Here is a 24,332-nt window from a genome sequence, read left to right as displayed (position 1 = left end):
TTCTGCTGTTTTATGCTGCTGTTTTATTTTGCTGCTTTTGGTGACATTCATTGACTCGTTGATTTTACTGATTCTTAATGTTGATTACTTCAGCTGCTTTTACAATGCATCTTCCATTCCTGGATAAGGTAATTGAGAGTGCAATGGCTGAGCAGCTCCAGGTATTCTTGGAGGACTCCTCTCTGTCCTGGATCCATTTCATTCTGGCTTCTGCCCTGGCCATGGGATGGAGACAGCATTGGTTGCCCTCATAGATGATCCTTGTTGGCACGTGGATTGAGGTGGGTTGGTGCTGTTGTGGTTATTAGACATAAGGGCAGTGTTCAACATAGTTGATTATGATCTTCTGACCCATCACCACACCTATATGGGGATACGTGGGACTGTCCTGCAGTGGCTAGTCTCCTTCCTCCATGTTTGTGGACAGAGGGTGGCATTTGGGGAGCAGATGTCACTGCCTTACCCTTTGGTATACGGTGTCCCTCAAGGGGCAATCCTCTCACTTATGTTGTTTAACATCTATATGCTTCCCCTTGCCCAGGTGGTCCAATGTTTTGGAATAGATTGTCACCAATACGCCGATGACACCTAGCTATATCTGTGATGGACAGCCAGATTGACACCACATCCGATGTTTTGGCCTGGGCTTTGGATGCTGTGATTGGTCAGCTGAAATTAAATCACATGAAGACAGAGGTCCTGCATCTGGGTAACAGGCTGATGGGACTGGGAATCCAGATCTCTATATTTGATGGAGCGTTATTAACACCTGCACAAACAGTGAGGAGCTTGGGTGTGATCCTGGATGCCTCAATTTTCATGGAGGCCCAGGTCATGGCAGTTCCAGATCTGCATTTTTCCATCTTCATCAGATCAGGTGGCTTGCCCCCATTTCACTTCCTGCAACATAGTTACAATGATCTATGTAATGGTCACCATGTAATGGTTGCACTACGGTAGCTCACTCTATGCAGGGCTGCCCTTGAGGCTCACCCAGAAATTGCAGCTAGTCCAGAATGCAGCAGCACGTGACCTTACCAGGATGCCATTTAGAGCACACACACATCAGGTGCTGTGCCAGCACTGGCTCCTGGCTGAATTCTGGATCAGGTTCAAGGTTTTAGTCCCGACATTTAAAGCCCTTAATGGACTGGGACCAACATACCTCCAGGACCATCTCTCTCAGTATGTCCCTCAGAGTGCTCTGTTGATCAACACCTGCTGGTGGTCCCCGGTTCTAAGGATGTTTTCCTGGACTTGATCAGAACCAGAGCCTTCGACTCTGGTGCTAGCCTGGTAGAATGCTCTCCCAGTGGAGATCCAGGTCCTGCAGGATCTGTTGCAGTTCCTCTAAGCCTATAAGACGGACATGTTCCTATAGCTGAGGCAATGGTGAACTGTCCTGCTGGCCTCTCTTGTTCTGTTCCACCCTGCTTTTTCTGTCTAGATCTGACAGATTCTTTCTCACTTATCTCTGCTGTCTGACCTCTACAGCGTTTTATCTGGTCTGTCTCTTGGACACTGTACTTGGGTTAGAATTGTCCAGTTATATTGTATTTTTTATCATTTTAATTTATTGATTACTGTTTATATATGATTATTTTTATATTTTTGTATGTTTTACTGTAGTTGTAATAATTTAAGCACTGATACTACCCATCTCTTGTCCATGTTTTTGATTGTTTATACAGTCAGGGTTACATTTACCTGGGTCAGGATTCTGATACACATTTTTTTCTGTGCTGACAGTGTGAGGCTGGTGTGGGATATCAGCCCACAGCAATATCAATCAGTCTAACCTCCTATGTACAGTAGTTTGTCCAAAATAAATAGGAAGCAATTAGAATAACTAGTAGAAAAATACACAACAGTTTAACTTTAAAAAATGGGGTCTCACTAAACTGAAGTTTAAACTCACAACATTAAAAAGGTTATTAATGTGATAGGGATGCAGCATTACTTATCCTACTATATAATTCTCTTAACGTCTATCCGATGACTCACATGGATGCTGGTGAGCCTGCGCGGGGTGCACCAGCATAAAAGGGCGCCGGGGAAGGCCGTGGGCGAGCTAGCCCGGCTGGAGGAAGAGGGTGGTGCGGGAAGAGCGACACGCTCAAGCGCCGGCGGAGCCTGGGCGATGGTGAAATGCCTGCCCCCTTGGAGCCGCGCCATGGCGCGCCACTCTCACCGGGGGCTGGGCAGACACAAAACGCCCCTCGCCCTCCGAGCCATGAAGAGCCACGCCGTGGGCGGGGATGGGGGAGGTGAAGCACTCCTCGGCCTCCTCGCCCTGCAGAGCCGCGCCTCGGTGCTCTTGGCGGGGCCAGGCGAGTGAAACGCCCATCCCACCCTATACCCCTTCTGACTTTCCACCCTCCCCAAACCACCCCTGCCCTTGCTACCTGCCATCCCTCTCCAGACCCCTCCTGCGCTTCCACCCTCCCCAAACCACCCCTGCCCTGGCTACCTGCCATCCCTCTCCAGACCCCTTCTGCCTTTCCACCCTCCCCAAACCACCCCTGCCCTTGCTACCTGCCATCCCACCCCACACCCCTCCTGCCTTTCCACCCTCCCCAAACCACCCCTGCCCTTGCTACCTGCCATCCCACCCCACACCCCTCCTGCCTTTCCACCCTCCCCAAACCACCCCTGCCCTTGCTACCTGCCATCCCACCCCACACCCCTCCTGCCTTTCCACCCTCCCCAAACCACCCCTGCCCTTGCTACCTGCCATCCCACCCCACACCCCTCCTGCCTTTCCACCCTCCCCAAACCACCCCTGCCCTTGCTACCTGCCATCCCACCCCACACCCCTCCTGCCTTTCCACCCTCCCCAAACCACCCCTGCCCTTGCTACCTGCCATCCCACCCCACACCCCTCCTGCCTTTCCACCCTCCCCAAACCCCCCGTGCCCTTGCTACCTGCCATCCCACCCCACAGCCCTCCTGCCTTTCCACCCTCCCCAAACCACCTCTGCCCTTGCTACCTGCCATCCCACCCCACAGCCCTCCTGCCTTTCCACCCTCCCCAAACCACCCCTGCCCTTGCTAACTGCCATCCCACCCCACACCCCTCCTGCCTTTCCACCCTACCCAAACCACCCCTGCCCTTGCTACCTGCCATCCCACCCCACACCACTCCTGCCTTTCCACCCTCCCCAAACCACCCCTGCCCTTGCTACCTGCCATCCCACCCCACACCCCTCCTGCCTTTCCACCCTCCCCAAACCACCCCTGCCCTTGCTACCTGCCATCCCACCCCACACCCCTCCTGCCTTTCCACCCTCCCCAAACCACCCCTGCCCTTGCTACCTGCCATCCCACCCCACACCCCTCCTGCCTTTCCACCCTCCCCAAACCACCCCTGCCCTTGCTACCTGCCATCCCATCCCACACCCCTCCTGCCTTTTCACCCTCCCCAAACCACCCCTGCCCTTGCTACCTGCCATCCCACCCCACACCCCTCCTGCCTTTCCACCCTCCCCAAACCACCCCTGCCCTTGCTACCTGCCATCCCACCCCACACCCCTCCTGCCTTTCCACCCTCCCCAAACCACCCCTGCCCTTGCTACCTGACACCCCACCCCACACCCCTCCTGCCTTTCCACCCCCCCAAACCACCCCTGCCCTTGCTACCTGCCATCCCACCCCACACCCCTCCTGCCTCTCCACCCTCCCCAAACCACCCCTGCCCTTGCTATCTGCCGTCCCACCCCACACCCCTCCTGCCTCTCCACCCTCCCCAAACCACCCCTGCCCTTGCTACCTGCCGTCCCACCCCACACCCCTCCTGCCTCTCCACCCTCCCCAAACCACCCCTGCCCTTGCTACCTGCCGTCCCACCCCACACCCCTCCTGCCTTTCCACCCTCCCCAAACCACCCCTGCCCTTGCTACCTGCCGTCCCTCTCCGGACCCCTCCTGCCTTTCCACCCTCCCCAAACCACCCCTGCCCTTGCTACCTGCAGTCCCTCTCCGGACCCCTCCTGCCTTTCCACCCTCCCCAAACCACCCCTGCCCTTGCTACCTGCCATCCCACCCCACACCCCTCCTGCCTTTCCACCCTCCCCAAACCACCCCTGCCCTTGCTACCTGCCATCCCACCCCACACCCCTCCTGCCTTTCCACCCTCCCCAAACCACCCCTGCCCTTGCTACCTGCCATCCCACCCCACACCCCTCCTGCCTTTCCACCCTCCCCAAACCACCCCTGCCCTTGCTACCTGCCATCCCACCCCACACCCCTCCTGCCTTTCCACCCTCCCCAAACCACCCCTGCCCTTGCTACCTGCCATCCCACCCCACACCCCTCCTGCCTTTCCACCCTCCCCAAACCACCCCTGCCCTTGCTACCTGCCATCCCACCCCACACCCCTCCTGCCTTTCCACCCTCCCCAAACCACCCCTGCCCTTGCTACCTGCCATCCCACCCCACACCCCTCCTGCCTTTCCACCCTCCCCAAACCACCCCTGCCCTTGCTACCTGCCATCCCACCCCACACCCCTCCTGCCTTTCCACCCTCCCCAAACCACCCCTGCCCTTGCTCCCTGCCATCCCACCCCACACCCCTCCTGCCTTTCCATCCTCCCCAAACCACCCCTGCCCTTGCTACCTGCCATCCCACCCCACACCCCTCCTGCCTTTCCACCCTCCCCAAACCACCCCTGCCCTTGCTACCTGCCATCCCACCCCACACCCCTCCTGCCTTTCCACCCTCCCCAAACCACCCCTGCCCTTGCTACCTGCCATCCCACCCCACACCCCTCCTGCCTTTCCACCCTCCCCAAACCACCCCTGCCCTTGCTACCTGCCATCCCACCCCACACCCCTCCTGCCTTTCCACCCTCCCCAAACCACCCCTGCCCTTGCTACCTGCCATCCCACCCCACACCCCTCCTGCCTTTCCACCCTCCCCAAACCACCCCTGCCCTTGCTACCTGCCATCCCACCCCACACCCCTCCTGCCTTTCCACCCTCCCCAAACCACCCCTGCCCTTGCTACCTGACATCCCACCCCACACCCCTCCTGCCTTTCCACCCCCCCAAACCACCCCTGCCCTTGCTACCTGCCATCCCACCCCACACCCCTCCTGCCTCTCCACCCTCCCCAAACCACCCCTGCCCTTGCTATCTGCCGTCCCACCCCACACCCCTCCTGCCTCTCCACCCTCCCCAAACCACCCCTGCCCTTGCTACCTGCCGTCCCACCCCACACCCCTCCTGCCTCTCCACCCTCCCCAAACCACCCCTGCCCTTGCTACCTGCCGTCCCACCCCACACCCCTCCTGCCTTTCCACCCTCCCCAAACCACCCCTGCCCTTGCTACCTGCCATCCCACCCCACACCCCTCCTGCCTTTCCACCCTCCCCAAACCACCCCTGCCCTTGCTACCTGCCATCCCACCCCACACCCCTCCTGCCTTTCCACCCTCCCCAAACCACCCCTGCCCTTGCTACCTGCCATCCCACCCCACACCCCTCCTGCCTTTCCACCCTCCCCAAACCACCCCTGCCCTTGCTACCTGCCATCCCACCCCACACCCCTCCTGCCTTTCCACCCTCCCCAAACCACCCCTGCCCTTGCTACCTGCCATCCCACCCCACACCCCTCCTGCCTTTCCACCCTCCCCAAACCACCCCTGCCCTTGCTCCCTGCCATCCCACCCCACACCCCTCCTGCCTTTCCACCCTCCCCAAACCACCCCTGCCCTTGCTACCTGCCATCCCACCCCACACCCCTCCTGCCTTTCCACCCTCCCCAAACCACCCCTGCCCTTGCTACCTGCCATCCCACCCCACACCCCTCCTGCCTCTCCACCCTCCCCAAACCACCCCTGCCCTTGCTATCTGCCGTCCCACCCCACACCCCTCCTGCCTCTCCACCCTCCCCAAACCACCCCTGCCCTTGCTACCTGCCGTCCCACCCCACACCCCTCCTGCCTCTCCACCCTCCCCAAACCACCCCTGCCCTTGCTACCTGCCGTCCCACCCCACACCCCTCCTGCCTTTCCACCCTCCCCAAACCACCCCTGCCCTTGCTACCTGCCGTCCCTCTCCGGACCCCTCCTGCCTTTCCACCCTCCCCAAACCACCCCTGCCCTTGCTACCTGCCATCCCACCCCACACCCCTCCTGCCTTTCCACCCTCCCCAAACCACCCCTGCCCTTGCTACCTGCCATCCCACCCCACACCCCTCCTGCCTTTCCACCCTCCCCAAACCACCCCTGCCCTTGCTACCTGCCATCCCACCCCACACCCCTCCTGCCTTTCCACCCTCCCCAAACCACCCCTGCCCTTGCTACCTGCCATCCCACCCCACACCCCTCCTGCCTTTCCACCCTCCCCAAACCACCCCTGCCCTTGCTACCTGCCATCCCACCCCACACCCCTCCTGCCTTTCCACCCTCCCCAAACCACCCCTGCCCTTGCTCCCTGCCATCCCACCCCACACCCCTCCTGCCTTTCCACCCTCCCCAAACCACCCCTGCCCTTGCTACCTGCCATCCCACCCCACACCCCTCCTGCCTTTCCACCCTCCCCAAACCACCCCTGCCCTTGCTACCTGCCATCCCACCCCACACCCCTCCTGCCTTTCCACCCTCCCCAAACCACCCCTGCCCTTGCTACCTGCCATCCCACCCCACACCCCTCCTGCCTTTCCACCCTCCCCAAACCACCCCTGCCCTTGCTACCTGCCATCCCACCCCACACCCCTCCTGCCTTTCCACCCTCCCCAAACCACCCCTGCCCTTGCTACCTGCCATCCCACCCCACACCCCTCCTGCCTTTCCACCCTCCCCAAACCACCCCTGCCCTTGCTACCTGCCATCCCACCCCACACCCCTCCTGCCTTTCCACCCTCCCCAAACCACCCCTGCCCTTGCTACCTGACATCCCACCCCACACCCCTCCTGCCTTTCCACCCCCCCAAACCACCCCTGCCCTTGCTACCTGCCATCCCACCCCACACCCCTCCTGCCTCTCCACCCTCCCCAAACCACCCCTGCCCTTGCTATCTGCCGTCCCACCCCACACCCCTCCTGCCTCTCCACCCTCCCCAAACCACCCCTGCCCTTGCTACCTGCCGTCCCACCCCACACCCCTCCTGCCTCTCCACCCTCCCCAAACCACCCCTGCCCTTGCTACCTGCCGTCCCACCCCACACCCCTCCTGCCTTTCCACCCTCCCCAAACCACCCCTGCCCTTGCTACCTGCCGTCCCTCTCCGGACCCCTCCTGCCTTTCCACCCTCCCCAAACCACCCCTGCCCTTGCTACCTGCCATCCCACCCCACACCCCTCCTGCCTTTCCACCCTCCCCAAACCACCCCTGCCCTTGCTACCTGCCATCCCACCCCACACCCCTCCTGCCTTTCCACCCTCCCCAAACCACCCCTGCCCTTGCTACCTGCCATCCCATCCCACACCCCTCCTGCCTTTCCACCCTCCCCAAACCACCCCTGCCCTTGCTACCTGCCATCCCACCCCACACCCCTCCTGCCTTTCCACCCTCCCCAAACCACCCCTGCCCTTGCTACCTGCCATCCCACCCCACACCCCTCCTGCCTTTCCACCCTCCCCAAACCACCCCTGCCCTTGCTACCTGACATCCCACCCCACACCCCTCCTGCCTTTCCACCCCCCCAAACCACCCCTGCCCTTGCTACCTGCCATCCCACCCCACACCCCTCCTGCCTCTCCACCCTCCCCAAACCACCCCTGCCCTTGCTATCTGCCGTCCCACCCCACACCCCTCCTGCCTCTCCACCCTCCCCAAACCACCCCTGCCCTTGCTACCTGCCGTCCCACCCCACACCCCTCCTGCCTCTCCACCCTCCCCAAACCACCCCTGCCCTTGCTACCTGCCGTCCCACCCCACACCCCTCCTGCCTTTCCACCCTCCCCAAACCACCCCTGCCCTTGCTACCTGCCGTCCCTCTCCGGACCCCTCCTGCCTTTCCACCCTCCCCAAACCACCCCTGCCCTTGCTACCTGCAGTCCCTCTCCGGACCCCTCCTGCCTTTCCACCCTCCCCAAACCACCCCTGCCCTTGCTACCTGCCATCCCACCCACACCCCTCCTGCCTTTCCACCCTCCCCAAACCACCCCTGCCCTTGCTACCTGCCATCCCACCCCACACCCCTCCTGCCTTTCCACCCTCCCCAAACCACCCCTGCCCTTGCTACCTGCCATCCCACCCCACACCCCTCCTGCCTTTCCACCCTCCCCAAACCACCCCTGCCCTTGCTACCTGCCATCCCACCCCACACCCCTCCTGCCTTTCCACCCTCCCCAAACCACCCCTGCCCTTGCTACCTGCCATCCCACCCCACACCCCTCCTGCCTTTCCACCCTCCCCAAACCACCCCTGCCCTTGCTACCTGCCATCCCACCCCACACCCCTCCTGCCTTTCCACCCTCCCCAAACCACCCCTGCCCTTGCTACCTGCCATCCCACCCCACACCCCTCCTGCCTTTCCACCCTCCCCAAACCACCCCTGCCCTTGCTACCTGCCATCCCACCCCACACCCCTCCTGCCTTTCCACCCTCCCCAAACCACCCCTGCCCTTGCTCCCTGCCATCCCACCCCACACCCCTCCTGCCTTTCCACCCTCCCCAAACCACCCCTGCCCTTGCTACCTGCCATCCCACCCCACACCCCTCCTGCCTTTCCACCCTCCCCAAACCACCCCTGCCCTTGCTACCTGCCATCCCACCCCACACCCCTCCTGCCTTTCCACCCTCCCCAAACCACCCCTGCCCTTGCTACCTGCCATCCCACCCCACACCCCTCCTGCCTTTCCACCCTCCCCAAACCACCCCTGCCCTTGCTACCTGCCATCCCACCCCACACCCCTCCTGCCTTTCCACCCTCCGCAAACCACCCCTGCCCTTGCTACCTGCCATCCCACCCCACACCCCTCCTGCCTTTCCACCCTCCCCAAACCACCCCTGCCCTTGCTACCTGCCATCCCACCCCACACCCCTCCTGCCTTTCCACCCTCCCCAAACCACCCCTGCCCTTGCTACCTGCCATCCCACCCCACACCCCTCCTGCCTTTCCACCCTCCCCAAACCACCCCTGCCCTTGCTACCTGCCATCCCACCCCACACCCCTCCTGCCTTTCCACCCTCCCCAAACCACCCCTGCCCTTGCTACCTGCCATCCCACCCCACACCCCTCCTGCCTTTCCACCCTCCGCAAACCACCCCTGCCCTTGCTACCTGCCATCCCACCCCACACCCCTCCTGCCTTTCCACCCTCCCCAAACCACCCCTGCCCTTGCTACCTGCCATCCCACCCCACACCCCTCCTGCCTTTCCACCCTCCCCAAACCACCCCTGCCCTTGCTACCTGACATCCCACCCCACACCCCTCCTGCCTTTCCACCCCCCCAAACCACCCCTGCCCTTGCTACCTGCCATCCCACCCCACACCCCTCCTGCCTCTCCACCCTCCCCAAACCACCCCTGCCCTTGCTATCTGCCGTCCCACCCCACACCCCTCCTGCCTCTCCACCCTCCCCAAACCACCCCTGCCCTTGCTACCTGCCGTCCCACCCCACACCCCTCCTGCCTCTCCACCCTCCCCAAACCACCCCTGCCCTTGCTACCTGCCGTCCCACCCCACACCCCTCCTGCCTCTCCACCCTCCCCAAACCACCCCTGCCCTTGCTACCTGCCATCCCACCCCACACCCCTCCTGCCTTTCCACCCTCCCCAAACCACCCCTGCCCTTGCTACCTGCCGTCCCTCTCCGGACCCCTCCTGCCTTTCCACCCTCCCCAAACCACCCCTGCCCTTGCTACCTGCAGTCCCTCTCCGGACCCCTCCTGCCTTTCCACCCTCCCCAAACCACCCCTGCCCTTGCTACCTGCCATCCCACCCCACACCCCTCCTGCCTTTCCACCCTCCCCAAACCACCCCTGCCCTTGCTACCTGCCATCCCACCCCACACCCCTCCTGCCTTTCCACCCTCCCCAAACCACCCCTGCCCTTGCTACCTGCCATCCCACCCCACACCCCTCCTGCCTTTCCACCCTCCGCAAACCACCCCTGCCCTTGCTACCTGCCATCCCACCCCACACCCCTCCTGCCTTTCCACCCTCCCCAAACCACCCCTGCCCTTGCTACCTGCCATCCCACCCCACACCCCTCCTGCCTTTCCACCCTCCCCAAACCACCCCTGCCCTTGCTACCTGACATCCCACCCCACACCCCTCCTGCCTTTCCACCCCCCCAAACCACCCCTGCCCTTGCTACCTGCCATCCCACCCCACACCCCTCCTGCCTCTCCACCCTCCCCAAACCACCCCTGCCCTTGCTATCTGCCGTCCCACCCCACACCCCTCCTGCCTCTCCACCCTCCCCAAACCACCCCTGCCCTTGCTACCTGCCGTCCCACCCCACACCCCTCCTGCCTCTCCACCCTCCCCAAACCACCCCTGCCCTTGCTACCTGCCGTCCCACCCCACACCCCTCCTGCCTCTCCACCCTCCCCAAACCACCCCTGCCCTTGCTACCTGCCATCCCACCCCACACCCCTCCTGCCTTTCCACCCTCCCCAAACCACCCCTGCCCTTGCTACCTGCCGTCCCTCTCCGGACCCCTCCTGCCTTTCCACCCTCCCCAAACCACCCCTGCCCTTGCTACCTGCAGTCCCTCTCCGGACCCCTCCTGCCTTTCCACCCTCCCCAAACCACCCCTGCCCTTGCTACCTGCCATCCCACCCCACACCCCTCCTGCCTTTCCACCCTCCCCAAACCACCCCTGCCCTTGCTACCTGCCATCCCACCCCACACCCCTCCTGCCTTTCCACCCTCCCCAAACCACCCCTGCCCTTGCTACCTGCCGTTCCTCTCCGGACCCCTCCTGCCTTTCCACCCTCCCCAAACCACCCCTGCCCTTGCTACCTGCCATCCCTCTCCAGATCCCTCCTGCCTTTCCACCCTCCCCAAACCACCCCTGCCCTTGCTACCTGCCATCCCACCCCACACCCCTACTGCCTTTCCACCCTCCCCAAACCACCCCTGCCCTTGCTACCTGCCATCCTACCCCACACCCCTCCTGCCGTTCGACCCTCCCCAAACCACCCCTGCTCTTGCTACCTGCCATCCCACCCCACACCCCTCCTGCCTTTCCAACCTCCCCAAACCACCCCTGCACTTGCTATCTGCCATCCCACCCCACACCCCTCCTGCCTTTCCACCCTCCCCAAACCACCCCTGCCCTTGCTACCTGCCATCCCACCCCACACCCCTCCTGCCTTTCCACCCTCCCCAAACCACCCCTGCCCTTGCTACCTGCCATCCCACCCCACACCCCTCCTGCCTTTCCACCCTCCCCAAACCCCTATTGTCTCCCTACCTGCCATCCCTCCCCAGACCCCTCCTGCATCTCCACCCTCTCTAAACCCCCATTGCTTCCTTACCTGCCATCCCTCTCCAGACCCCTCCTGCTTCTCCCCCCTCCCCAAACCCCCTTGCCCTTCCTACCTGCCATCCTGCCCCACACCCCTCCTGCCTTTCCACTCTCCCCAAACCCCCATTGCCTCCCTACCTGCCATTCCTCTCCGCACCCCACCTGCCTCTCAGCCCTCCCCAAACCCCTATTGCCTCCCTGCCTGCCATCCCTCCCCAGACCCCTCCACCCTCCCCAAACCCCATTGCCTCCCTACCTGCCATCCCTCCCCAGACCACTCCTGCTTTTCATCTCTCCCCAGACTCCCCTTGCCCCCCACATGCCAGCCCTTCTTAACCACCCCCCCCCCAGCCCTCCCCAGCTTTCTAGAGCCCGTTAAATTTATTTGCACAATGGGCTCTGTTTCTAGTACTACTTATAAAATGGTGTGTTGGGGAAGGGGAAGGGGAAATTCACTGAAATCCCCATTTGGCCAGTCACCCTCTCTCAGCCTAATCTACCTTACAGGTGGTTGTGATGGTAAAATGGAGGAAGGCTGTATGTATTCTGAGAGAGATAAAGTGGGAAAAAATGTAACAGATAAGTTAGTATGCTCAAGAGAAGGGCAGGCGGGGAGGGGATGAAGAAAATCTTTCTGGCTTCCTGCCCGCAAGCCAGCAGCGCCTGAGTTCTATCTAGGCAACTTTTGCCTTCCTCTTCCTGCTGGGTGTGGCCAGTGAAGTGGCCCTTAACCTGTGGCTTGCAGATGCTACCTGTGGATGGACCAACAACTGATTCCCATCCTACTCAAGTCCTATTGTTGTCTTTGTTTTTGGTTTACCTATCTTGTATTGTTGTTGTAAAATACTTTGGGTCCCTTTGGAGAGGAAATGAATGAACGAACGAACGATTAGTGTTTAGTATTCTGGCATACTATCATGTGATATTTATTTATTTATTTTTAAATAATAAATTTTATTTATCAACAAAACAATAAACAACTTCAACCATACAACTTAAACAGTAAATACAAAAAATCATGTGATATTTAAATCACTTGTGTATATCACATTATTTTAATGTGCCTTCATGTGGCTACAATTGGCATTTGTCACATCTGGGCAAACTTTATGTTTCAGTGTTTTATCACAGAGTGGTAGATTTCAGATTTTGCCATATGAAACTGACATGATAAAGTCACATCATAACCTGAAAAAATGTAAAATGAATATGAACTGTAGCCAGATTTTGTGGGTTTAGAGTACTTCTGTACTAAACACACTGAAAATATTTCAAAAGTTGAATATTTTTCGATATAGTGGGCTGTCTTCCCTCCAGTGTTTCTTTTTATCCTTTTGTCCCACCAGTAATGCGACAAAGAATGGTTCAGTTTAAGATGTGACTTATCAAGCCTCATTGTCCGAGGGGGTGTGTACCAAATGTCTTGCCAAAATATCCTATTCTTCTAGTATACGCAGCTGAGTAATATATTTTTCATTGCAGAGGCAACCGTATGTTTAAATTGTTTTCATTTGTGACTTGTTCACTCAAAGCTCTTACGAAAAGAATAAAATCAACAGTCTTTGTTCTTATGGGTTGGATCCGGAGTCCCTCTCCTCACAGCAGAATGACAACTTTCATTCAAGTGTAAGGGAGGACAATTTTTACCAATATTCTTACACCACAGCAGATCCCATGCTGTTCTTGAGAGTCTTCTGATCATTGGGAGTCACATTACTTTGAGACAGGGAAGGAAAGTGAGGAAAATTCTGTGACCAGCATTCCATTGGTGGCCATTAGGATCTAATCCATTTGGTCATGTGGTATTATCTCAGCAATTGGCTGAAACTGTGCTGATTCCAAATCACATCAGGGAATGCACATATCAGGAAATGTAAACAGCAACCAAAACAATTACTTTGCAATAAGGGAGAAACCGATGATGCTATGATATGAATTACCATCACATAGAAGAACATGAAGTAATCATTGATTTATATAACAGCCAGTAATGAGATTTGTGATTATTAAGAATAGGCACTGATCTGCTGCAACCTTAACTCTATTTTAGAAATAAATCCTGATGTTGGTAAAATATACTTTTGATATGTGTTACGCTAATTTTTTTTTTAAGGGAAAATAACAGTATCCCCATTTTAAACATTGCTTTAATTTGCTGTATTCTTATAATTAATGTGTGGAACCAGAACAAGAATAATTTTCTTAATTCAAGAACAATGAAGACATGTGGCTTATTAAAACATCCTGATACTAAAAGATATACAGAACTGTGCCTGACTTGTACTATGGTTAGCTACAGTGGAGTTCTTCCAGAGAACTCTGATAATAACCTGTCTGTCAACTATAATGCAGTTATTAAAGATTATTATGATAAATAAAACATTGGTTGTATTGTACTGATTCATGTCCTTTCTTCATAGCCTACTTTTCCCCAGCATTCGATGTCTTTTTATAAGATTGCTGCAATATCTAACAAAGATGAGATTACCCCACAACATCTAAAATACTAGCATATGTACTGTATAGTACAGTGCCATCAGGATTTAGTACATAAAAGTCCCAGTGCAATGGAAGCTGCAAAGGAAAACTGCTGTAACTGGTAGTTACTTTTTTGTTTAAAGTATGGAAAATTATGTTCCAAAAAGTCATTTGCATACTGATGTCACTTGCACACTGTCACACACATTTTCATTAATTTTGCTATCTTTGGTTGGATCCAATCAAATTTCCTTAAAAATGCTATGCTGGGATACATGGGACTTACATGAACAAAAGCCATGTGGGATGGGGACTGCAAAATGGGAAAGTATTGGAGAGACTGAAGGAGAAAATGGCTGGATCTAACCCAATCAATGGAGTCAAATATGGGTGGATCTTGCCACCTTTACTATATTTCTATTTTGAGCTGGAATTTTTTCCATCGCAAAAATACGTAGTTACAGGAAGTGCTTGAGAACCCACCAGTTTGCATTTCATCCTTCACACCTGATCAAGACAATGATTATTGGCTGAGCCTTCTAATCCATTTAACTTTAATGGGCTTATAAAGGTGTAACCCTGTATATGGTTCTATGATTATATTACCTTTTTTGCAGAATTAAACTGCTTTCTTGTAGCTATCACTTTCATCCATCTGCTGACACACCACATCCAATTATGAAATGGCAGAGTAGAAAGGGGGAAATCTGTCTGAGATGTTTTAGTTAAGATTTACTACTTTTATGTCTGTATGCGTTTGGTGTCTGCTAATGAACCTAGCTAATTTTGCAATCAATTCTTACGATCTTTTCATAGACTAGATGCCACTAACTGTCTAGGCACAAAAAGCAGGCAATACAATATATCAAATATTGGCCGTTTCATTCATTAATCCAGCTGCTTAAGTTTAAAGAAGGGAAGAATAGTAGGTGTTCAGTTCTTGAAAACCTGGTCACTTTAACAATTGCCTTTGAGCCCAGGGGATAAATTAGTAAATATTTATTATTTTTTACTTTAAGTCATTATTATTTTACTTAAAGTCATGATCTGCCCCTAGAGTGCAAACGCCTACTATGCAGGTAAAAAGTTGTCCAGCATGGTGATGAAGATGAATTTTGTCAAAATTAGATGATCCAATCTCATATGGATATTAATATAGTAAGTTTATCTACTGGTTGTGTTTATGTGGATGTTCTTAGCATGCCTAAGGATAAGAAAATAGATCTTGTACCACCAATGCTGAACTCCAGTGTTTCTATAGCTGATATTAAATCCTGTTCTAAAATCTACCCACCTTCTTTTACATAACCTTACCCTGTATCAGATAAGTCACATGGTAGGATGGAAGCCTTACATTTTGTCTTCAACCCACCCACCCCCACTCCATGCAACAAAATAGTATCTCTTTCTAGCTGTCAACACTTACCCATCTCAGACTTTTTGACGTATGTTATGCTGAGTTTTGTGATAAACATGGGTTGGGTCCTGCGATCCATCTGTGGCAGAGCTGACTGTTGCTCTCCCTTCCCCCTAGGATACATTTTTGACCTTAAGGAAGTTTATTTCTGAAGTTGAAGGACCCATGTGGAATAATCAGGGCTTTTTTCCAGCTGGAATGCAGTGGAACGGAGTTCCAGCACCTCTTGAAAATGGTCACATGGCTGGTAGCCCCACCCTCTGATCTCTAGACAGAAGGGAGTTTAGATTGCCCTCCATGCCACTCTAGCGGTGCAGAGGGCAATCTCAGCTCCCCTCTGTCTGGAGATCAGGGGGTGGGGCCACCATCCATGTGACCATTTTCACCGAGGGCAATTTAAACTTTTAAAAACTCCCCCCTTTTCCCCCTGGCCTCAAGTGATGTTATTGTGCGGTCCTGGGAGCATTGTGCGTGCGCATGTGTTACTTGGGGCACCACCTCCCACCATGAGTTGTCCCCTGTGCTGGCAACCCACTGAGTTCCACCACCTCTTTTCCCAGAAAAAAAGCCCTGGGCATAATAGTCATGTAGGTTGGAGGTTGCCGTGGGGAAGGGGAACAGGGTGAATTAGGCTCCTCCTTGCCCATCCCTTTGACTCTTAGCCTGTGGGTCTGGCCTCCAGGCTCTGTTAGAAGCTGATTATCTCTTACATCTTATAGGTATTAGGCTTTTTCTCCCTTCTGCCAATCTTTCACAAATTGTCGTCTGAGGCAGTTTGGCAGGGGAATTATCAGAGAAGTACCATAAAACCTGAACGACCTCTGAAATGGATTGCAGCAGCATGGCTGGTGAGAGAGTAGGGGTGTGCAAAGGCACTCTGTTTCGTTATTCTTGTTTCGGGTTTCCAAGAATCTGTTTTGGATACAGGCAAAAGCCGAAACGGCTAGCCGTTTCGGCTTTCGGCTTTGTTTCGGCTTCTTTCGGCTTTCGGCTTTCGGCTTTTTCAATGGGAAAATGCCTCCGTCTTCCCGGACGCCTGGGGGAGGCATTTTCCCGCCGACTCAAGCCAAAATTGGTGGGGACCTTCCTCTAACCCCTCTCTAACAACCTCCCAAGTTTTAGACCGATTGGACTTTGGGGGGCCATGTTATGGCCCCCCAAACCAGGTCCCCCTATCCTCTCATTAAGAAGCACTGAGCAGCATATTGTTAGACTGCTGCTGCTCATCTTCGTCTTCATTATTTCCTATGGGGAAAAAAATGAAGAGGCAGGCTTCCTTTGCCAGGGGTGGCATTTTGCATGCAAAATGCCCCCCAACCCTCTGGAGCCCTTCTCCAACCCTTCCTCCCACCCCCCACCAAGGCTCAGACTGCTCCCACTTGGGGGGGGGCATTTCATGGCCTCCCCAAGTAGGTGCTCTGTTCTCTACTGCTTACAGCTGGGGGAGGCTTGTCTTGCCAGGGGTGGCATTTTGCATGCAAAATGCCACCCCTACCCTCAGGGGCCCTTCTCCCACCCTTACTCCCACCCCCCACCAAGGCTCAGCCTGCTCCCCCTTGGGGGGGCCATTTCATGGCCTCCCCAAGTAGGTGCTCTCAGCCCCCAAAGTCCACCCCCTACTGCCCCATACAAACCCAATTCCCCCCCATCTGCCAAACACAGACCCAAATCCCCCAGTAGCCCCTCACAGACCCAAATCCACCCCCAGCTGCCCCACACCCACCATAACCCCAGGAACAGGCTGGCCAGCCCTCCCCCTTTGGGAACTCCTAAACTCTCTTTCCCAGGGCAATTCCGCACAGCCCAGGGGTGCCACAATGGTGGGCACACTCCTGAGTGCCAACTTATCCCTGGGAAAGAGCACCTGACACACAACCACCCCCTGACACAAACACCCCACCTACATAGAAGGCTGGCCTGCCTGCCCCATTGTTCCCAATGCTGGGAACCAACCTCACATCGAAGAAGGGAACACACACACAATGATTCAAGTTTGAAAAAAACTTTATTTTATCACTTTCAAAGTACAATGGGTCAAAAAATCACAACAAATCACACAAATTGTCCCCCACACAAAAGGACTACACAATTCACTACACATCAGAGAATCTTAAAAAAATTTTTTTTTAACAAACTCTAAAATTTTTGAACTGAATTGGGTTATACAGTAGGAGTGCACAACAGGGCATGAAAGCAGAAGTCCCCTAGACAAAATTAACACAACGAACTTCAAATCACAGATTAAACAAAACCATAACAAGAGCTTTCAAAAACACTTTATTCCATGAACTGCTTAAATTTACACAGCAGCAGGGCACAAAAGGGCATGGAAACAGCATGCTTGCAGTGATTCACACTACACAAACATAACACACAACTCAATTAATATTAGACAATCAGCAAAACTTGTAACCAGCATTACAAGATGTGGGTTGCACAGCGGGGGCGCAAAATGGGTCAAAAACACTTTCTGTCTTGGACAGATGTAGGCAACATGGCAGCAAGGCACACTCACAGGCAGCACAGCATTGTCTCAGACTCTGAGTCAGAAAATAACACAACTATCATGAAATAAAATACTAATTTGCTCATCCCCTCGACACCTCCTCCATAACAACAAAACACAACACAAAAAAGTTTTTTGAAGCGTGCTTGTGAGTGCCAGGCCAGCCAGCAAACAGGCACCAAAGCCAGAGCAGCAGGCCTATGTGTGGGCCAGAGGCTGGCACACTTGTTCAGGAGCCTGGTGGGAAGCCTTGGAAGCAGGGGACCAAACACAGAAAAAAAAAAAACCTAGTCTCAGGGGCCCTTCTCCCACCTCTACTCCCACCCCTCACCTCATGCATTCCTTATTAACAATTATGAATTCTGGACTTTACTATCACGTGCATGTCAGTCCCTCAAAGACTGAAGCACTATGGAGTGAACCATTCACACTTTGAATTCTCCATTTCCCCTGGTGGGGGATCCCCCACTCCCACCTTTCACCCCCTGTCACTGCTTACGTGGCTGGAAGGGGGAAAGTCAGGGAATGAGCCTTCGGGGTACGCTCCTGGGGCTGCTGCAGTAATGTCACTGATGTCATCTGGCTGCCCTGAGAGTATTCCTGTGCTTTGCAGCGGGCTGATTTGGGCCCTAAACAGGCCGAAGCAGGATCATTTGTGGCCCAAATCAGCCTGCTGTGAAGTATGTGTGCTCCCCAGCCTTGTGTGATGATGACATCACTTCCTAGAAGAGACATCATCATGCCAGTGCAGTGCCATGAAATGATCATGCATGTGTGAACAGACCCTAAGTATCCTCTAGGCTTCAGTGATGGTGTAGTAATGTTAACAATGTTTTCACACACATTATAGAGAGAGAGAGACAGAGAAGGAGGGAGGCACTGAACCTAGATTATTTCATCTATTTTGCTGTACCCTTCCAAAGCCAGGGTAGCATTGGAACAATGCCCCTCCCCCACCCCCCGGCCTGAGCCTTAGAACCAGTTTGCAGTGACTGGCCCATGCATCATACTCATTTTTGAGCCACAGCCAAGTTGTGTGCCTTTTGGAGAAGAATGGTTAAGTTGGTGGTGGGGTATAACCAATTTTAAGATATCCAGTGTAGTGCAATGGCTAGAGTGTTGGACTAGAATCTGGGAGACTCTGATCCTGTGCCTTGGAGGCTTGATGGATGTTCTTGGCTCAGCCAATGTAACGCATAGAGTTGTTTTTTTCAGAGGCAGTCTTAGTGATTCTGGGGCCCTGGACAAATGTTCAGGACGGGGCCCCAGAATCAGTGCTGCCCCACCACTGGCTCCTTGCCAAGGCCAAACAATGGGTGGCCCTTGCCCTATGTGGAGTGGGCAGGAGCTCCTGCTGCCGCCATTTTCCATTTTGTTACCTAGGCCCCAGATAGAGTAGGCTGGAGTGTGTTGTCTCCCTCCCCTCCCCTCCACCCCCTTCAACTACTAAGAAGGCCATCGGCGGCTGAAGTCACTCCCAATGTGGGGCATGGAGCAGCTGTCTATTGTTATCCTGTTTGTTATGATGATGTTAAAACAAAGCAAGGGAAAACAATAGTGTGTAAACCACTATAGGTTTCCACTATAGGGAGAAAACCAGGGCATAAGATAAACTAATAAATGGGTGTGGGGGGGTAATATATGCACTAAGATATATATTTTATGTGTATGTGTGTATGTTTTATGCATTCAAATCACTTATGGTGAACTTAAGAATTAATGAGCTCCAAAATATCCCAACAACCTTGTTCATGTATTGCAAACTGAAGTCAATCCACCACATTTAGGGTCTTCTTCTTTTCCCTACTGCCTTCAATTTTTCCTAGCATTATTGTCTTTTCTAGTGAGTCTTGTCTTCTCATGATGTGACCAAAGCACAATCATTTTATCTTCAAGGGAGAATTCAGGCTTGATTTGGTCTGGATGGAAGCTGCTTACATGTCTTTTTTGGAGTCCATGGTATATGTAAATTAAAACTTTCTTCCTACACTACAGTTTGAATGCATTTTCTTCCTGTCAGCCTTGTCTAACTTTTACTTTAATGAAACTGCTCATTTGGACAAAAGGCCTTGAGCAATGCCACATTAAATACTACAAAATAAAAAGATATTTTAAAAACCATTTAAAAATGTCTTTAGTGCCACACTTAAAATTCTTCGATTTTAAAAACATAAGCAAAATGTTTGGGTACAACTAGACAAGTGAATGAGTTAAACACAGCCCAATGCCACTGCTGTTTAAAACCCATTTTTGATGATGGTCTGGATTGACTTACATTGGCATCATTGAACTTGGAATCAGGAACCTGAAAGTGTTCCATGGGGGCTACACCTACCGTGCCAAGGCTATGAGTGTGGAAATGGGATCTCTGTAGGGTTGCAAACTCTGGCCTTGGAAGTTCCTGGCAATCTGGGGGTGGGACTTGTGGAAAGGGAAATCTGAGTAGGGATTTCCCCTAGAATCTATGGGCAACTTTTGCCCTCTAAAGAGTTTGCCCTTGGAAGCTGCCATTTTCTCCAGGGAACTACTCTCTGTAACCTGAACTCCAGGCCCTACCTGGAGTTTGGCTGCCATAGGCCAATTTCTGATAAAGATGGCAAAGGAGGGCCAGCAACTGATAGAGGCATGGAAGCCCTCACCAAGACAGTAGCCAGGGCCTATTTGGGAACAAAGGACTACCAGGGAATAAAGTCCCCAAGTAGGTGTTCTCAGCCCCCAAAGTCCACCCCTTACAGGCCCACACAAACCCGATTCCCCCCCCAGCTACCACACACAAACCCAAATCCCCCCATTAGCCCCTCAAAGTCCCAAATCCACCCCCAGCTGCCCCACACCCATAACCCCAGGAACAGGCTGGCCAGCCCTCCTCCTTTGTTCCCTATGCTGGGAACTTCTAAACTCTCTTTCCCAGGGCAATTCCGCACAGCCCAGGGGTGCCACAATGGGAACACTCCTGTCCTGAGTGCCAACTCGTCCCTGGGAAAGAGCACCTGACCTGGCACACAGACAACCACCCCCTGACTCCCCACCACCACCTACAGAGAAGGCTGGCCAGCCTGCCCCATTGTTCCCAATGATGGGAACCAACCTCACATCAAAGAAGGGAACACACACACAATGATTCAAGCTTAAAAAAACTTTATTTTATCACTTTCAAATTACAATAGGTCAACAAATCACAACATATCACACTAATTGTCCCCAACTCAAAAGCACTACACAATTCACTACACATCAGAGAATCTTTTAAAAAAAATTTTTTTTTTGAAAAGGACAGACTCTAAATTTTAGAACATATTCAGATTACATAGTAGGAGGACACAACTGGGCATGGAAAAAGAAGCCCACACTAGACAAGATTATCATAACTACCAGCTTAATACAACCTCCATAACCCAACTTGATGGGGGGAAACCACTGCAACAGGGTCCAGCAGAACCTATGTCATTTCCTGCGGCTATGCTTTCAGTTCAGGCACAAAAAGCTGGACTGGGCACTGCCAAGGCACTGGACACTGGTATTTCTGGAGCAGTGTTGCAGAGGTTTCCCCCCACCCCCACACCAGCCTCAGCATTTACCTGGAAACATCTGCGAGAGATCATCATTGGCTGGTGCCCATCCACAACTCTTCCCGCATCCCCCGCCCCAGCAAACCAAACATTAACATTACAACAATTTTTTTTTTAAACATGAACAGTCCATCAACTTTGAAAAAACATAATCACAACATTTTTGGGTTTTTTTTTTTAAACATGAACATTTCATCAACTTTGAAAAAACATAATCACAACATTTTTTAAAAAAAACATGAACATTTCATCAACTTTGAAAAAACATAACCACAACATTTTTTTGGTTTTTTTTTTTTACAAAGATTTCAACGGTGAAAAACATTTTAAACATTCACAGCAGGATCTGATGTTTTCCCATTCCCTAATCCCCACCTAAGCAATCCCTATCTAACCTATTTCTCCCTCCAGTGGCAATCCATGTTTCTGGGGCATTATTTTTCTGAATAAATTTGGTCCCACAGGGTCTGTCTCAGTGCTGGGAGAGGTTTTTAATTCCGGTGTGGGGGGGGGCTTTCAAATTGCTGGGTAGATTCCCTTTGCCACTGGTTCCTAACCACCCTCCCTCTACTGGCCGGTTTTAACTGCATATACAGGGTTTTATGCAGGGGAGAGCGTGATTCCAAAGGATTGGACTCGCAGAGGATGCAGGCCACAAGTTGGGCTCACCTCAGTCACTCTGGAAGTCCAGTCCTGAGAAATCGAAGAGGCGAGAGTTGACCTTCAGGTCGGTCAACTGCTCGACTCTCCATGGGAGAAAGCGAGTGCGATGTGGGCCGACAATGTCGCCCGCATGTGAAAAGATGCGCTCGCTCTCCATGCTTGTCGGAGGGCATGAGAGCAGCCTCTGCGCCTTGAGGGAGAGGTCTGGCAAGACCGACTCCTTCCTGGCCCAGTAGCTGAGCGGATCGGTGGAGAGCGACTCGCAGGGCTCCGCAAGGTAGTCCCTGACCATTGCCTCCGCCGGATCCTCTCTCACGGTCCTCACAACCCCAGAGGGGACGAGGGCCCACCAGAGCAGCTCCATCTCCATCGGTACTCCGGTGGTGGCCGCGGGGGGGGCCTGCGCAGAGGGGGCGTCAGAGGGACCCGCACGGCAGGGCCCCTCTTGCGTCCCCCCTGTCGACAGGCGTCCCTTCGTGGCCTGCCTGCGCCTCACCCAAGAGCAGAGCCCGTCTCTGGCTTGGGTGAGGTTCCCGTCCCGCTCGGTGAAAGTGCCCTTTATGCGCGGGTCACACATGGTCGCCAACATGTATGACTCGTCCTTAGTGAGAGGAGTTAGCCTGGCAGCTATGCCAAGCTGCAGCCTTCTCACTAGTGCGCGCACTGCTGGAACAAGGTCAGCACGGGGCACGACCTGGTCTGCAAGGGTGGCCAGATTCCTCTGGAGCGTGTGCACCAGGGGAATGACCAGACCGAGGGTCGCCGTGTCTGACGAGACCGCCACAGTGAAGTCCTTGAAGGGCTTTAGGACCTCCACTGTCTGGGTGACGGTGAGCCAATCCTCCCGGCTGAACTCACCCACCTGACTCACACTGCGGCTCTCGGAGAGCCACGTGTGGAGTGCGGCCTGCTGCTCCACCAAGTGCTCAAGCATGGCGCAGGTGGAGTTCCAGCAAGTGCTAACGTCAATGATCAGAGTGTGCTCTGGCACACCTGTCCTGACCTGTGTCTGGCGCAGTTCGTGCGTGGAATTCACGCTGCGCGAGAAGTGACCCGTGAGCCTCCAACATTTCTGGATCAGTAACTGGAGTTCACGAGTCTGGGTATCAAGGGGTTTCTTCGAGAAGCCCAACCACAGCGCGTCTCTCACCACTAGGTGAAGCTTGTGAGCCGCACAGTAGATGCACTCTCGGCTCACTAGACGCGCTGCCGCCCTCATGTTCTTGCCACCGTCCATCACCATGCATCCCATGGTGGCAGGTCCCTGGCCTACCCAGTCTTCCAACTGTCTCCTTAAGGTGGCAGCGATGTTCTCCGCCGTGTGGGACACGTCGAGCACCTCGGTGTGAAGCAAGGCCTTGCAGTAGCCGGCCCGGCGGTCTAACATCCTTCCCTGGCTAGCTGTGCTAGGCACCTCCCCCCAGCCCCCACCCAGAACCACCTCAGGTTCCCACCAGTGAGCAGTAAGTTAGAGGTACGCTTGCTGCACACTTGGGCAGGTCCAGATGTCTGATGTGAAGTGCACAGTTCTCCCGGCAACCCGGGACAGCTGTGCCTTCACATGATCCCTGACAGCCCTGTAAAACGAGGGCACCACCGATCTGCTCAACGTCGTGCGAGCAGGGACGGCGTACCAGGGAAAGCAATCTCGGAGCAGCCCTGATAAGCCAAAGTCTTCAACTATGGAATACGGTCTCCCATCCACAGCTACCATGTTGACGATGTGGCACGTGATGCGCCGGCTCGCCCTCCGGATCCCCTCTCTGGGCACACTAGTGCCCTGCATACCAAGCATCTCCGGGAGAGAGGCTTGGCATCCCTTCCCTGCAGGTAACCTTGGGGGGAGAGCACCAGAGGAGCCTGCCTCCTTCTGGCTAGCTGGCGGCCATGCGGTGCCACTTGGACTCTCCTCCCGAAGAAGCACCGCCTGGTGGTGCCTCTTCATATGGTACCTCATCCCAGACGTGGAGAGATGCCGCACATCTCTGCCACGGTTGACGCGCTGCCTACAATGCAGGCACTGGGCTGCTCAGGGATCCTCCGTTGTCTGGAAGTGCTTCCAGATTTCGGAGGAAAAGGGCATCCCACGCTTCCCAGGAGAAGCACTTTCGGGACCACCCTGAGGCACCTCCTGTGAGGTGCTCTGGCCAGACACACCGTGTCCCACTCTCGGCCGGGCAGGTGGGGAAGGACGAGGCTGAAGGGGCAGAGATGTGGGCTCTTCCACCACAGTCTCTGCCTCTTCCTCCTGCATCCTCCCTTCCTGCACAGCCGCGAG

Source organism: Eublepharis macularius, chromosome 9 (assembly GCF_028583425.1).
Source record: "Eublepharis macularius isolate TG4126 chromosome 9, MPM_Emac_v1.0, whole genome shotgun sequence".
NCBI lineage: Eukaryota > Metazoa > Chordata > Lepidosauria > Squamata > Eublepharidae > Eublepharis > Eublepharis macularius.
The sequence above is the reverse complement of the archived record's forward strand: the minus strand, read 5'-3'. Positions refer to the sequence as shown.